We start from the raw sequence: 16607 nt of genomic DNA, 5'->3' as shown, positions 1-16607 counted from the left end.
TGTCCACTTGGTGTCCACCTGGCTGGTTGATTGACCAGGCAGCTCGCGGGCCTGGCTCCTGGTGATGCCAGGATGCTCGCGGGCTTGGCGCTGGTGAGGCCTGGCATTGGTGTTGCCTAGGCTGATGGTGGGCCTGGCGCTGGTGTGGCCAGGCTGGTATGGTCAGGCTGATGCTGGGCCTGGCGCTGGTGTGGCCAGGCTGGTATGGTCAGGCTGATGGTGGGCCTGGCGCTGGTGTGGCCAGGCTGGTATGGTCAGGCTGATGGTGGGCTTGGCGCTGGTGTGGTGGTTGGTCGATTAATCCAGGCTGCTTGTCTCCTGGCTGTTGTATAGCTGTTATCCTCTTGATTGGTGCCCTCTTGGCTTATGTTGCGCTGCACAGCATCTGCGACTTCTCGGTTACCGGTGAGACCCACTTCCGGGAGGCCGGTAACTGATCCGCTGCTGTCAGGTTGGTGATGTTCTGATGATGGTGGTAGTTGCTCAACTTGGTGGTAGATGATGGTACTTGTCGTTGATAATGGTAGTTGTCGTTGGTAGGAAAACTAGGAATTAGGATGGTAGTGAAGGACAACAGTATTGGTAGTTATGGTTGTATAATTTCCCCCGCCTAATATTGGTAACCTACACTGTCTAATGTTAATATTTACTTGGAAACGTAATACAAAATAATATGTTATGTTATTTTACTTGGTATAAAGTCAATGGACTGCGAAATGCTTAGTTGCAGAAAGGTGAAACTATGCGAAAATCGCTGAATGGTAGTAATGCGCTCGCAATGTAGCAAAGTATGGTAATGTGAAAAGTGAACATTTTGTGGCAATGCACAAGCCACAGTGATAAATAAATAAAATAATGGTTAGTTGTAGCCTCTTGCTTACTACAACTTTGTAAAAATGGTCGTTTTAAGATCTGTAGCTTCTGGTTGCTACCTGGTCGATCTTATTTCTTGGTTTGTAGCGTCTTGATTGCTACTGGTTTGGTAATGGTCGTAGGTTATGTAGACTGGTACGCTACATAACTTGATAATGGTAAAGTTGTTAGCTTCTTGGTCGCTAACTTAAATGGTAATGGTTAATTAGTTATGCAGTCTGGTTCGCCGTATAACTTGATAATGGTAGAGTCGATAGCTTCTTGGTTTGCTACCGTATTTGGTAATGGTAGATAAATTATGTAGACTGGTTCGCTACATAACATAATGGTAAAATTGATAGCATCTTGGTTTGCTACCATTTGGTAATAAATAATGATAATGATGATGTTAAGACCGCGCTCGGTAAAAATGTTAATTCACGAGTTGGTCAGTTTTGCTACATTGCTCGCTAAAAGTTATTATGAATGATGTTTACATTACGTAACAAATAATGGTAGTGAAATAAATTAATTTCGAATTGGTTAGGTATTGGAAGACCAAAATAAGGTCATTGTTTAGTTAATGTTGAATATCAATAATGGTAAATGGTCGAAGAGTTTAAGCAATCGAGAAAATATGGAGTGGTTGTAAGGCACTCCATCCCGATGCTGAAATGGTTTAAGGATGAAAGACCGACTGTAGGGTCTGGTGGTCGCTGATGAACTATCCGGCTCGAAGATGTACGGGCGGGAGGCAGTGGTTGTAAAGCACCGCTCCCGTGCCCGGGATAAGCGGTCAGGAAGGGAACTAACTCCCTAGTGAGCCTAGAGTCCCTATTCCCTAAGACACTAAGTCCCTAGAGCCCTAGCCCTGCCTAACAATAAATACTTAGACATAATAAGGGTTTGATAGGAAGGAAGCTGTGCCCAAGTCGCCCAGGGTAGCAGCGTTAGGACGGCAGGTAGGCGGCGGGGACCCGCTGCCAGCCCGGCAGACTCACAGGACTGATCATAGCGACGGCTAAGGGTGTCTTGGCCGCAGCGGGGGGAAATGAGACACAACGACGGACGGTTGATATATGATTTATTGGTATTAACTATTGCTATTTATACAAAAGTTATTGTTTGTACACATTGAAACGTATTTGCTAGTGTGCCGTCGGTGTAGAGTGCCGACGGTGCACGCTGAGGGTTCATGGGTCGCCCGGCGGTCGATGCTGACGGTGCAGCAGGATGTACGATCGTGCTCGTACACAATACTCGTAAACATAAACGATTTGAATTAGGCGACCGTAATAAAACTTCATCGTACATATGTACGGGCTCGTACATATGTACGGGCGGGAGGCAGTGGTTGTAAGGCACCGCTCCCGTGCCCGGGATATGCGGTCAGGAAGGGAACTAACTCCCTAGTGAGCCTAGAGTCCCTATTCCCTAAGACACTAAGTCCCTAGAGCCCTAGCCCTGCCTAACAATAGATACTTAGACATAATAAGGTGTGATAGGAAGGAAGCTGTGCCCAGGTCGCCCAGGGCAGCAGCGTTAGGACGGCAGGTAGGCGGCGGGGACCCGCTGCCAGCCCGGCAGACTCACCGGACTGATCATAGCGACGGCTAAGGGTGTCTTGGCCGCAGCGGGGGGAAATGAGACACAACGACAGACGGTTGATAACTGGTTTATTGGTATTAACTATTGCTATTTATACATAAGTTATTTACTGTACACAATGAAACGTATTTGCTAGTGTGCCGTCGGTGTAGAGTGCCGACGGTGCACGCTGAGGGTTCATGGGTCGCCCGGCGGTCAATGCTGACGGTGCAGCAGGATGTACGATCGTGCTCGTACACAATACTCGTAAACATAAACGATTTGAATTAGGCGACCGTAATAAAACTTCTATCTCGTATATTTAATGAAGAGTTACATTCAGTGCACATCATTCCTCTACATACTTAGTTAATCATTGCGTATTTATCATAACTACCTAATTAATATTATTAAAAAGCATTGTGTTCCAGATATCTAATGAAAAAAAATCGGGAGAAAAAATTAAGATTTTCACGTGCCGATTTATCGATACATCACTGATTACAACACTAGCGGAAACATGAACAGGCCAATAACATTTTGTCATCCCTGAGCTATTGTGAACTGCACGGACTTGATATAAAAGCTCTTGTGTAAATCGAATGGCTTTTATGCTAATAAATCGAAATATGTTTTTGCAACCTGAATACAGTCATGTCCAAGCAGATTCAGTTATTTACATTTGGTTTTCAATAACTTTACATAGTAAAACAAAGTCGTCCACGCTGTCTGTACGCATCCATCTTTTAAACTACTCAACGGATTGTAATGCAGTTTTCAGCAATAGATATTAAAGTAAGTCAAGAGGAAGGTTCATTATGTTTAATACATATAAACCATGCGAAGCCGGGGCGGGTCGCTAGTTAGTTATGAAATATCTTAACGAAGTTTCCTTTTGGCTTATGAACGTCTGGCAATGTAAAGAACTAATCAATTTATTTTTAACAGTCCATGTCCCCAGTTCGGTGAAGTGTTTGTTTTGTGAAGAAGATTTTTTTCATAACATTTCTGCTGCTACTGAGAATCGAACTCAGGATTATCAACTTGAGAATGAATGGTTCAATATCTCTCACTTGCGTTCCCAAAATGGATTTTCTCTGAAATATGTTTTCCTTGACGCTTCGTATGGAAGGCGGGCTGCAAAATATTCCCCGGAAATTTCCGGGAAAGTATTTTAAACTGGAATTGAGAAGTTATACATCCTTGAACATTTTCTTGATAGAACCTCGACTACATTATTGATTGATGAAATAAGAGTGTAGCGGATATAAGATTATTGCAATTTGTTAGAAATAGCAGAGTAAATAGAAATACAAATGAGTTGGTCATCTTCATAGAAAAGCATCGAGCGCGGTTTGTATGTGAGCGGGCGCCAATACGTATGCGGCACGCACGCACACACTGACAAAATTCGGGGCAAATCGCCGCTAATCAACGCTAAATTTTGTCAGTGTGTGCGTGCGCGCCGCATACGTATTGGCGCGCTCACATCCAAACCGCGCTCGGCGTTTCTATGAAGATGACCTACTCATTTGTATTTACTCTGGAAATAGAGTTAGTCTACTTCTTATGGCATTGCATTATTTACGATGATTTTCTCAAAAATAAATGCACACATGCTACTGGTTAGTAGAATAGTAATTGAATTTTTCAGTGAGGGATTCAAACTTACCCACATCAGGTAGAAAATTTAGGTCAATAACAAAATGTTATCTCCAGTTTCCAATTACTTAGTAATTGGGTATGTTAGTGACTGGGAGCAAAGAACTTGTTTTACTGTCTTATCTACTTACCTACAAGTGTTATTTTTTTATGTTAACCTTACAATTAGGTACATACGAGTACTTGCAAAAAAGGTCTATGTAAGAACAATAAAATGGATCGTTATTACATGATCACAAGAGTTCAGGAGATGCCATGAAAACATAGCACATTGTTAAGATCCCTTAGCAAAATTATGCAAACGGGAAATGAATTCTCAGGGATAATCGGAGGACTAATACCGGTTGACTTTTTTATCCCCAATTTCCTCGTTTTATTTGCGTCGAAACAGACTCTGCATTAAGTAGGATGTTCCTTTTTAGAACACTCACTCGAATTTTTAGATATCAATTTGGTTGAACATGTTTTGATGCCCGTTTTCACCATCAATCCCTAATTTTTTAGGTGGTACCCCTATGGTAACACATAACAGAATTTTGCTTTTATATGGGTCACTTATAAATTAGCGATTGATGGTGAAACATGGTGAACTAGACTAATTATTATTTATTTATGACACAAACAGATCTATATTATAGATGACACATCATGGGTGGGTTTGACTGCGTTCCCTAAAATACAAATAGTCTAATTTAGCTTGTGCTTTGTTCTTTCTCTACGGTCTACGACTATTACACATCCTTATTTTCAGTAGTTTTGGCAACATAAAATAACTAATACAAAACGTATACTGGATAGTAGAAGACGAGTCGCATTATAAGACTTACTTACAGACAAATGTATACAAGTTACCTTTACCTTCGATTGGTTAAACATAACTGCACGTTCACTTTCAAATAATTACCTGTAACAAGAAAAACACGAAATTAGTGATACATAAGTCATGGGACAATTTTGAAAACAAATAAGCGCATTTTCTTTTTCTTTCTTCTGAGCCAATTAAGACTTCGACTCCCGAGAAAATAAATAATAGAAAATCTATTGTTAGGAGTTCCGATGAGGAACTTGTGGACAATATAGCATAACGAAAGATAAGTAGAAAGACAGGAATAAAGAAACATTTATAACAATGGACGTCATACAAAGACAATAAGGGAAACATGCTGTCATCTACCACATCTTTCCATAAATAGGTAGGTTTTCTGATTTAATTGAAACAATAAATCAACATACGACTAATCTTAAATGGCGGAATTAACTTAGGTACCTACTTATTCCATCATTCCCATCACTGCAACTTCTGTATATCCAGGATCTACACTGTAGAAAACACTGGCCAGCTGTAGATTCTGCAGCTTGGCGTGATTTCATATAAAAAATCACGCGCGCAGACGCGTTGTCAGTGTGAAGTGCCGTGCGTGTTTTCTATACAAACTGAGGTACTTGCATACAATGATTAAGTCTGTCGTCCCGCGCTCCGCGGCGGAGCGCGGCGCAGTGTGATAACCGCCTAAAGGTATATGGAAATGGAATGGAAACTTTAGCTACTGCTATTCTGAAAGCACAGGCTTTGAAACATAATGTGAACAATATTATGGATATGATAAAACTGATTGGGTCCAGAATGGTCCCATTCGCAGTTCATGTGGCTTGCCAACTTTGTTAATAATCATTGTCAAAGTTCTGCTACCACTGAGCCACAATCTCGTGTTTAGTGAACCTAAATTAAAAACTTCATAAGCACTCCACTTTAAGCGAACTTGAAACGAACAACATTATGACGGCAACGGCTTGCGGTAGTGGTAGGCGATGGTCAGCAACTGCAGGCGACTGTTGGCGACTCGCACCTTTCGCTGTCATGACATGTTGACACTTGACTATACGTTAATGTCTTCAAGAGTCGCGATGCATCAGCGACTGTAGTAGGTATTCGCGATGCGTCGGCGACGGTCGTCTAATTTGAATATCTGTCGTCAGCGATTTATCGGCGACTGTCGCCGATGTACTGTCGCTCGTCTGTAAGCTTTCTAGGATATCATCTAGACTTTCTTAATATTATTATGTTAAAACGTTATTAAATTACACACGAGTACGAGTTCTATTCTGAAATTTAATATTTCACACTTTTTATTCCGCTTCAACATGGATGTAGAATGAGGAAGACTTTTAATATCCGCTGTCTCGTTTCTTCAAGGGTCTTATCGAAAACTCGGAATGCCTTTTGTCTTAGAATAGGAAATTCCGTGGAAATTTTCCTGTAAGACAATTTCGTCGAGCTCAAGTTTCCTGTTTTAATTTGAGCGATGCAGCGGCCATGCTGGATTTTGTGAGATTAATTAATTATTACACGGATATTGAGTGCACGTAAATTCTGAAAACAAATTGGGGAAGGTAAGAGTTTCTGTTCATTAACTTACATAAACTCGTTATGGTAACTATGCTCGTAGTAATCGCTTTTTTATAAAAAACAAAACAGCGCCGCTACACGATTACGAGAGAGATTCATGCTTAGGCCAGACGGGCAAAGATGCGCACCGTGATACAATCTTATCGATGATTTTAGACGACAAATGAGTACGACAAACGAAAGCTTACCGAGCGCCTATATTTCTATGGAGCGTTCCTGATTGAGTCTGTGCCGCGCCGCTGCCGCACATGCCGCGCCAATCAGGAACGCTCTATTGAAAAATAGGCGCTCGGTAAACTTTCGGTACCGCGTATGCCGAGCGTGTCAGAAAACGGCCTAATGCCCGTTTTCACCATCAATCCCTAATTTTTAAGTGACCCCTTTGGTAACAAATAACAGGAATTTTGTTTACATAAGACTCATAATCGTGACTATTTTTTCGAGCACATTTTTGTTTTACTTACTTATCCAGTACATTCCCGCGCCGACATAGTATTCATCCAAAACAACCTGTATAATACTAACTCTACTTAGAAATTATGACAGAAACACCTATATACCAACCAACATGCAGGCATCGTCTATCCATATCACTGGTGCATTGCGATAACAGCTATGCATCAGTATTGGGCATTAACATCTGCATCCCCAGTGCAATTTGCTTGCGGCTGGTGCTCCAGGGATTATCCTGAACCTGTTCCAATATCAGGGAAGTGGTACAGTGTGTATTGTTGTTTATGTTCTTGTGTTTAGGGGTATCTATGTCTGTAGTAGCTTTTCCAGGTAATCTTATTACACCTACAACTACATATTAGAATAGTATAGGTACGTTAGAGAAGTCTTTATATTCACGATCTCAGTATGACCAATCAACTAAGACTCTCTGTGAAAGTTCATGATAAGCAGTACACAGCTCACGATTGACGTCATAGATTTGACGTAATTTACTACCTATATCAAACAATGTCTATGTCAGCGTGAAAGAGTTAAATTATAATATGACGAAGTTCAGAATTTTACGGTGACAGGCAGATCATTTTACATTTATAAAGTACAAAAATTATCATTTAGATATCTCTACTTGTAGATTAGAAAATGTCCTCATTATAGTTTTAAACCCTTAAGACCCCCTATGCTAATTGTTAAGCTTTACTCTCGAGTTTTACCTATTACAAGTTATAACAATTATCATCATCAAACAGCAAAGCTACCTTAACTTCAGCGATCAATGTCAAAACACTCGTCCACAATAAGCCAAACAGAACTCAATTCTCCGAATCCTAAACCTGATTGACCCCGCCAGTTGCCCCGAACAGTCTTAATAAAGGACCCTCTAATCATTCCGTCTTGAATATAAATCGTCATCAGAATATCAGAATCAACCGTCTGCTTGTTTGCCTCCTGATGCTCCTGACACATAAAAAAAAGAATAACATAGGACGCAGGTCGGCCGTAGTAAGGACAATCTGTTCAGGTGGGGATTCTCAGATGGAGTGCCAGTGTGGTTGTGTTCCACAGTCGATGAAGCACATTATGTCGCGGTCGTGCCCGAACAACTGTACGCAGGAAGATTTAATGAATGCTACTGACAACGCCACTGTGTAGGTTTGTTGACACCAAGACAACATATAGGCTATAATTTATAACGATCTGTGATAAACTGAATTACACGCAAACGAAGCCGCGGAGAAAAGCTAGTAATAAATAAATACAGGTGAAAATTATCATCAAAATCAAAATCAGCATTAAATTCAGCAATCAATGTCAAAACACTCGCCCACAATAAGCCAAACAGAACGTAATTCTCCGAATCCTAAACCTGATTGACCCCGCCAGTTGCCCCGAACAGCCTTAATAAAGGACCCTCTAATCATTCCGTCTTGAATATAAATCGTCATCAGAATATCAGAATCAACCGTCTGCTTGTTTGCCTCCTGATGCATAAAAAAAAGAATAACATAGGACGCAGGTCGGCCGTAGTAAGGACAATCTGTTCAGGTGGGGATTCTCAGATGGAGTGCCAGTGTGGTTGTGTTCCACAGTCGATGAAGCACATTATGTCGCGGTCGTGCCCGAACAACTGTACGCAGGAAGATTTAATGAATGCTACTGACAACGCCACTGTGTAGGTTTGTTGACACCAAGACAACATATAGGCTATAATTTATAACGATCTGTGATAAACTGAATTACACGCAAACGAAGCCGCGGAGAAAAGCTAGTAATAAATAAATACAGGTGAAAATTATCATCAAAATCAAAATCAGCATTAAATTCAGCAATCAATGTCAAAACACTCGCCCACAATAAGCCAAACAGAACGTAATTCTCCGAATCCTAAGCCTGATTGACCCCGCCAGTTGCCCCGAACAGCCTTAATAAAGGACCCTCTAATCATTTCGTCTTGACGGCTTGAAAATTTCAATTCGTCAGCTTGTTGCCTTTGAGAGATAATGAAAATATTAGGAACGGATTTGAGAAATCTTGCGTTGTTAAACTTGATTCTACTTGAATTGGGTTCAACTGATAAACGCAAACCTGACGTCGCATCAAGCCGTATCTGTACTAATATTAAAAATGAAAAAGTACCTATAATATCTGTCTATCTTTAGGCTTTTCACCAACCTCTAACCATTTAAGATGAAGGGTATAGGGATAGTTTGAGACCGAGGGAAGAACATAGGACAGTCTTTCTGTAACAAACGGAAACTCCCGATCGAAACCGCGGCTATGAAAACAGGTATGTATTATGTTTGTATGTATGTATTTATATAGAAACTGTTGCACCAAAATTTATCCTTTCTTAATAGCACAGTTAAATACATTATATAGAGCACTTTATTTATACTGAACCACAGACCACAACCGAACAAAGATATTTTAAAATATCATCTACCCAGATGATTGGCAAAAAACTTAACCCATAATATTTCCAAATACGCGTACAGTAAATAAATCACCGCCAGCATCAAAGGAACAAATTAAATAATTCTAGATATCCTACTTCGAACAAAGGCCGAATCAAATCGCTATCAGTCGCTTTATTATTTATTCCGATTCAGTCCGTGCTGGCGCCAACATTTCACAGGATGATCGATACTATCGATATTAGATATGCTTCGATTTATCGAATGTTTGCGTAGTGTGGCGAGAAGTTTACGGTTCTATCGATCTAGGATTAAAATAGCTTAATATGGCATTTAAATGAGACAAGTAAATCCCCACTTCTCTAATAATATGTATTTAAAAGCGAAAGTAACTCTCTGTCTTTAACGCTTTGACGCTTAAAACAATGGAACCAATTTTGATTAAAGATACAGAGATAGTTTGAGTCCCGGGAAAGAACAAAGGATAATTTTTATCCCGGTTTTTGAAACAGGGACGCGTGCGATAAAGTTTTCTGTGGTAGACAAAATTTCACGGGCGAAGCCGCGGGCAGTACCTAGCTATTAACAATCTTGAATTAAGCGTAATGACCGTCGATATATTGTGTCCAATGTGATAGCTCATCCTTACTCAGCTCACCCCAACCAACTTTTGTGGCAAACGTATAACTGGTGTATTTATTTTATCGCCACAACAAATTACTGGTGTTACAGATATTTATGTCTCTGGCTGCTTTTACTGTAATTCAAAGATGGCGCTGTATACATAAGGCCGTGTGGACAAATGACCTAGCTTTAAGTGCGGACGAAATGAGGGTAATTAGTAGAAGTAGGATTAAGCTAGCACCTGGTAGTGCTGCTGAATCCTGATGGATTATACTAATGAATGGTGAGGAAGCTAAAATCAGATTGTAAATGCCATTAATGTTCAATTAAGATCTTTCTGTCTTGTCGTTGTAAGTTTTTTCACCCTTTTATAAGGTAACTAGCTTTCTGCAATAATGTGGCTTTCTATTGGTGAAAGAGTTTTTAAAATCGGTTCAGTAGATCCCGAGATTACCCCTTACAATTTAACAAATATACAAACACACAAACTTTACCTCTTTATAATATTAGTATATCTTAAATATCTGAAAAATACCAGATAGTTTCTTTGGTGCTTCAAGCATCCAGCCCAGTAAACGAAACCGCAAAAAAAAGTAGGTATGAAAAATAATTTCATTTCTATTACCTACTTGTTTTATTATTTCTACCAAGGTAAAGTAACTTTGAATGAAGTCAATAAGCACCAAAATTCCAAAATTAGTTTCAGTGCAGTCTAAATTTCTAAGTAAAAAGCTACTGAAGCGGTTTCCAATTATAGAACTCTCGTGGAAACCAATCGATTTCTAGTTTCCGACGTCCGATGGACGACGAGTAATGATGAATTGTTGTTTTCTTCTTGAGGGTAGTCTGGTTATTGGTTTACGTCCTGACCAAGTAAAGATAGGTAATAGGGGTATAGGTAGTATAACTAGACAAGCTCTTCAATACATAAGAACTAGATATCTTCAATAAAAATTGTACAGTAAAATTACACAAACGTAAGCTGGCCCTTAGAGACCCGCAAAACTCTATTTTAATTGACAGCTATGACTGCAACCCCTTAGCCGCAAAATACACCAAAAATATATGGCAATTTCAAACTAGTTAATTGTAAATTAAAAGCACAGATTGGTAGAGTCCATACTTAAGTGCAACGAAACACTGTATTAAGAAGAAACAAAAAAACACTCCCCACTGTCATAGGGCTGACCACATCTGAACTAATGATGTTTGAGTCAATAAAGTACGTCGTACATATCAACCCGGAAAGAGATCGCAACCGTATCAACTCTAGATGGTCAGGTATTCTTTGTATGAAACTCCATACTGCAACGCACACTTATTCGCACCGTAAAGAAAACGCCTCGCCACGCGATTAACAGCGAGCAAAAAGTGATAACAGCTCGCGAAAGGCGATACGGTGTTGATCCCTTTCCGAGTTGATAAGTCTGCTATGAGCTTTAGGCTGTGTCTCTCTAAAGAAGACATAAAAATCACAAAGATACTTGATTTCTTTATCATTCAGTAACATTTTTCAGAGCGAAATTACGTAAAACACGGAAACAACTCCTTGACCTTTGATAACCTTGAAAAGGGGAGGCAAATGATGATGACCAACGCGACCTTGTGGCAAACAAAATCGGTAAACTCGTTCGTTGACCCCAAAGGAAAATGACCTTAAATGACTCGCATAAAAAGGTTATTATCTCACCACGAGTGCATTAGCCAGTTACCACGGTTGGACTTCTTCCAAACGGAGTCGTTGGCCGACTGTTGTGTAATCTATTCACAATGTCAGAGTGCAAAGCCTTCCCTACTATCAGGGGTTCATTACCGTGTTTGAATTACGTAAATTACTAGATTCGATTAATTTTCATAAAGTTTAAATGCATTTTAGTGGTTTTAAAGAGCCCTTATTATACACGTCCCAATTTATTTATAACCGTATCACTACTTCCGGACAGTTGAAGAGCTTCCAATCTAGGGTACGCAAGGTGGTAATTTAGTAAATAACTTTAAATTTAACAAATACACAAAGCTTGAAAAATAAATGATTCGGCTGGCTCACTGCTTGCTGGTTTTCTAAGTTAAAGTTAAGAAAGTTAAGTCATATGTAAGTTCATAAATCTTTAGAAAAAAATAATTGGCAATTTTTTTTATGGTGACGTACTTATTTATATTACGTACAATTGGAGCCACTAACTGCCGACAGAATAATAGAGTAAATTCAGTAACACAATTGCGGGATTCAAAAGACGAATTGGGTCGCTCCTCTTGTAGCCCTCAGGGCTCGCCAAATGTGCCTAGAACATACAATTACTAGAAAAGACACCATTGCCTTTAAAGAAACAACAACGCTGAGTACCTTTTTGACAGTTAAAATGGTTTTGAGTATTATTAGGCCATATTACAGAGTTAACAACCTAAATTAATTTATTTATTAGGTAAGGTAAGATCCACAATGAGGAAGCTCTTGGAACACTGAGCATCTTACCTGATAGAAAGTAATGATCAGGCCTAAGGTAGAAGCGAGCTTCACCCGGAATCATTTCATATGAGTATATTTCATAATCAATTTCAGCAGTAAGTTCAGCAGTGGAAGTTCTCTGGCTGAAATGATAATGATGATGAGTATTTATCTGAAAACCTCATTATGTCCTGTCAGTTCTGATTGCCCAAGCCTAATTATTAGTAGACATGTGATTACTTAAATGTATGCGTGGGCAGGCCTCCTACTAGGTGGACCGTCGATTTGGTAAAGGTCGCGGGAGGAGCCTGGATGCGGGCAACGCAGGACCGTTCATTGTGGAAAATCTTGGAGGAGGCCATTGTCCAGCAGTGGACGTCATTTGGCTGAAACGAACGAGGAGGAGAAGAAGTAAAGAAGAAGATGCTGAGAAGAACTGACGAAGAAGAAGAAAAAAAGAACAGGATACGAAAAGAATAAGGAAATAAAATGAGAAGTAGAAGATGTCATCGTCTCATTTGGCTGAAACGAACGAACTTAGATATATGCGGAGGCATATTTAGTAACTCTACTTCCCTGACAGAACCGACGCCGGCTGTGTTTGAGAACATGCGGCACATGAAACTTGCATGACGGTTCAGCGCGAGCGCTTGTACTGACAGTGAGATGCCGACAGCTAGCATTTGAAAAAATACTTTCAGTAGCTACGAATAAAGTTGAGTTTTGAAAAATGTTTATGTGTAAAAATTCGTCGTGAAAAGTAATTGGAATTAGATAATACCGTTTGTCGGGACAAACCTCTATTTGAAATTGTATTATTTTTGGTTTAAGATTTTAAATTGTGAATTTAATCTTAGTTTGGTTAAATTATGAATATTTTCGTCATATTTTTCCTTCTCCTTCGCCACACGCATAACACAAGTCATCAAAATACTTTTATGATTATTAAAAAGAGCCACTTTTATTAAGATAATCAAATGTTTTATCTCTAGTTCACTTCTCTTAATAGAAATATTTATAGAAAACCGTATTTTCAAGAAAGGAACTACATATTTCACTCCAAGGTTCACTACCTTATTTAACCTAGAAAACGTCTTAAATTATAAACTATTTACCCAACATAATAAAGAAGAGATACGCCTTCAGCGGCGCATTTAGCATCCCTGCCGCGTAATCAAGTACGCGCAGTATAAATAATGCATGCTAAATCAGGACGCATACCGCAGTACGTAGTAGTACGTACACGCCTTGGATGTCTTTGTTACAAAACGTACTTGGTTCGGATTAATATTCCTAGTGATGTCTTTGGTATATGTATGACCTAGTTACATGACATAGATTGTGAAAAAATCCTTTTTTTTTTATTTATAATTTTGCGTTAGAGGGGATCACCCCAATATAAAACTATTGGACTACCGCTGTCCATTAACAAAAGTACAGCATGATAAACTTACCATCGAAATTTTTTCAAGAATATTATTTTTTGTATCGCACAAATTAACTCCTAAAGCTAAGCTAAGTACCTACTGTGTTAGAGGTGCCTTCACTACATAATTTTCAATATTGATTCGTACCGTCTCGAAATTTTGCAAGCGCTTTAATAGTTATAACAAATTCTAGTTTCAAGCACCAAGACGTCACAAGAAGTCAGACACTAATAATATAATATTGTAGTCTTATTAAACTAAGTAAAGATTTACTCTGTATGACTTTGTAGTTTATATCCACTCGAATACAGTCAGCCACGTAGCAAATAAATGGTATGAACTACTTGCACTTTATTATAGTTTCTGGAGCAAGTGTGGCTTCGCCGGGATGAGCTTAATTAGTTTTTAACTCGAATACACTGCGGTGTCTCTCTCAGAAGGGAACAACTGAGGCGAAACTGTAATAAAATAGTTTCTATTTACCACTTGATAATGTACACAACCAATGGTAGTGTTTATTATTCAAATTATGACACTCATAGTGTCACTTTATATTATTATTATTATTATTTAAACCTTTTTACACTATATTAATTTTAAGTACCTATTTCTGTATTATTATTATTATTATTTAAACCTTTTTACACTATATTAATTTTAAGTACCTATTTCTGTATGTCATATTTCTGACATTCCGCATAATCGCCCAACATAGGTAGCAGTGGGCAGGGCACATTCTCGTAGCTCGTAGAGCTGATGGCCGTTGGGGCAGAAATCAGTTAGAGGTAAAATAGCCAGTTCCTCCGTGGTTAAGGATTCCGGGTGAAGTTCGCTTCCACCTTCGGCCTGATCATCACTTACCATCAGGTGAGATACAGGCCAAGAGCTTCTTCGTTGTGGAAAAAAAAAGTTCTTGAATGGCAAACACGGACCAGAAGACGTACCTATGTGGGTGGTAGGCCTCCCACTAGGCGGACCGACGATCTGGTGAAGGTCGTGGGAGTACCTGGATGCGGGCAGCGCAGGATCGGTCATTGTGGAAATCCTTGAGAGGCCATTGTCTAGCAGTTGACGTCATTTAGCTAAAACAAATGAACTCGTATTTCTATTATTTTAGTTAAATTCGAAATGTTCAAATACAAATTCTGACTAAGTAAAGGAAACAATAAACTGAAGTGGCAGGCAATTGATTATAATCATTATGCTGAGGACCATTTGTCACAATGAAAAGGTGCTTACTTCATGATTTGTTCAGCGGTTTAGGCGAGAAAACGTAATAGACAGATTAACTGTCGCTTAAATAATATTTGGATTATGTATTAACACAATGTACCTTTATTACTATACCATATTATTCACACGTTCGTGATAAGTAAGTAGGTATGTATTTTCCATCATCTCAAAGTTTTTTTTTCTTTCGCGCCAAAAGACTTACATTAAAGACAACCATTATGGCCGACTAACATTATCTGTTGTGGCTGCATACGACGGACTCCATGGCCACGCTACACTGGCCACCACGAAACTTTTTCTTTTTTACAATTTCGTTACTCAATTGTTTTTGACTCTCATTTACGTTCGATATTTCAAATTTATATTTTTTCTGTAATATTTTTGACACACACAGTCTATGGCTGAGTTGCACCACCTAACTTTGACAGTAAAAATAACAATAACCGGTGCTTTTTGAATGGAGTTTGACAGATTTTTGACGTTTGTCAAAGTTAAAGTAAGATGGTGCAACCTAGCCTATGTCTATTAATTAATAATTATAATATTTGAAATTGCGCAGTTATAAAATAATTCTAATTTCAAACTGGGATAGGTTAAATCTGTATCAATGGAACTAAAGTATCTTATGTACACCATAGTCTATTGTGGACGTTTACGGGTCTATTATGTAATCGCTACGGTGGCAAATACTAGCTTTTAGGTAATGGAACGGTAATCAATTTCAAAAAGCATTAGTACACATCACGACTCTATTAAAACTTATAACAAGAAATGGCGAGAACAAGTCTCCACAACAATAGTTTGCTCCAGATGAGCTAAATTAGTTTTAAACTTGTGTATCTTAAGGTAACAGAACGGTAACGTAATTACTACTACGGTAACGGAATATTTATGGACTCATTTTGTAGAAAGAAGTGCTTGTTGGAATAGAAAATAAGATATGTTTTGGCTAAAAACAAATCACAACTCTACAATGATTTCTTTTTATTTCAAAAACGCTTTAATTCCGATATTTTCTCGTCATATTCTCATCTCAGACTTGATAGGATATGTGAAAATGATATATGTATAGCTAAATTGGTCTAGACGTACCTACTTGAATTTTGCTCTTAGCAGCACTTTAGCGATTCAATCTTATTAAAGGTTAAGCCTAGGCGCAGTCCACCCATTTTTAGTTGGCCGATAGTTGGGTCGGGCTGTTAATCAGTATGGACATGTGTGAAAGTGCGCACATTACACCCATTTGATATCGGTCGATTCTTCATACAAATTAGAATCGGGCCCAACTATCAACCAACTAAAAGTCGGAGGTACTAATAAGTACTAACATTTAAATAAACAATACATCCCATTACACGTGTAGCTACAGATACTAAAGTTATTATTTGTACGTTAAAAGAAACATTTCGATATTTCCTTACCAATTTAATATTACTCGAATAGAACATCAGAGCGAGCTCACAATGGCACAATAGACAATGGCCGACCTGAATCACGGTTTT

The 16607-nt window shown here is 39.0% G+C and overlaps 1 protein-coding gene across 1 annotated transcript in view; it reads right to left on the bottom strand.

Annotated features, from left to right (window-relative positions):
- LOC135080047 (sodium channel protein 60E-like) overlaps nt 1-16607 on the bottom strand; it is a 174028-nt gene that overhangs the window by 125305 nt on the left and 32116 nt on the right. The gene's annotated exons all lie outside the window — the stretch shown is intronic.

Source organism: Ostrinia nubilalis, chromosome 17 (genome assembly GCF_963855985.1).
Source record: "Ostrinia nubilalis chromosome 17, ilOstNubi1.1, whole genome shotgun sequence".
Classification (NCBI taxonomy): domain Eukaryota; kingdom Metazoa; phylum Arthropoda; class Insecta; order Lepidoptera; family Crambidae; genus Ostrinia; species Ostrinia nubilalis.
This window is presented reverse-complemented; position numbering and strand designations above follow the sequence as displayed.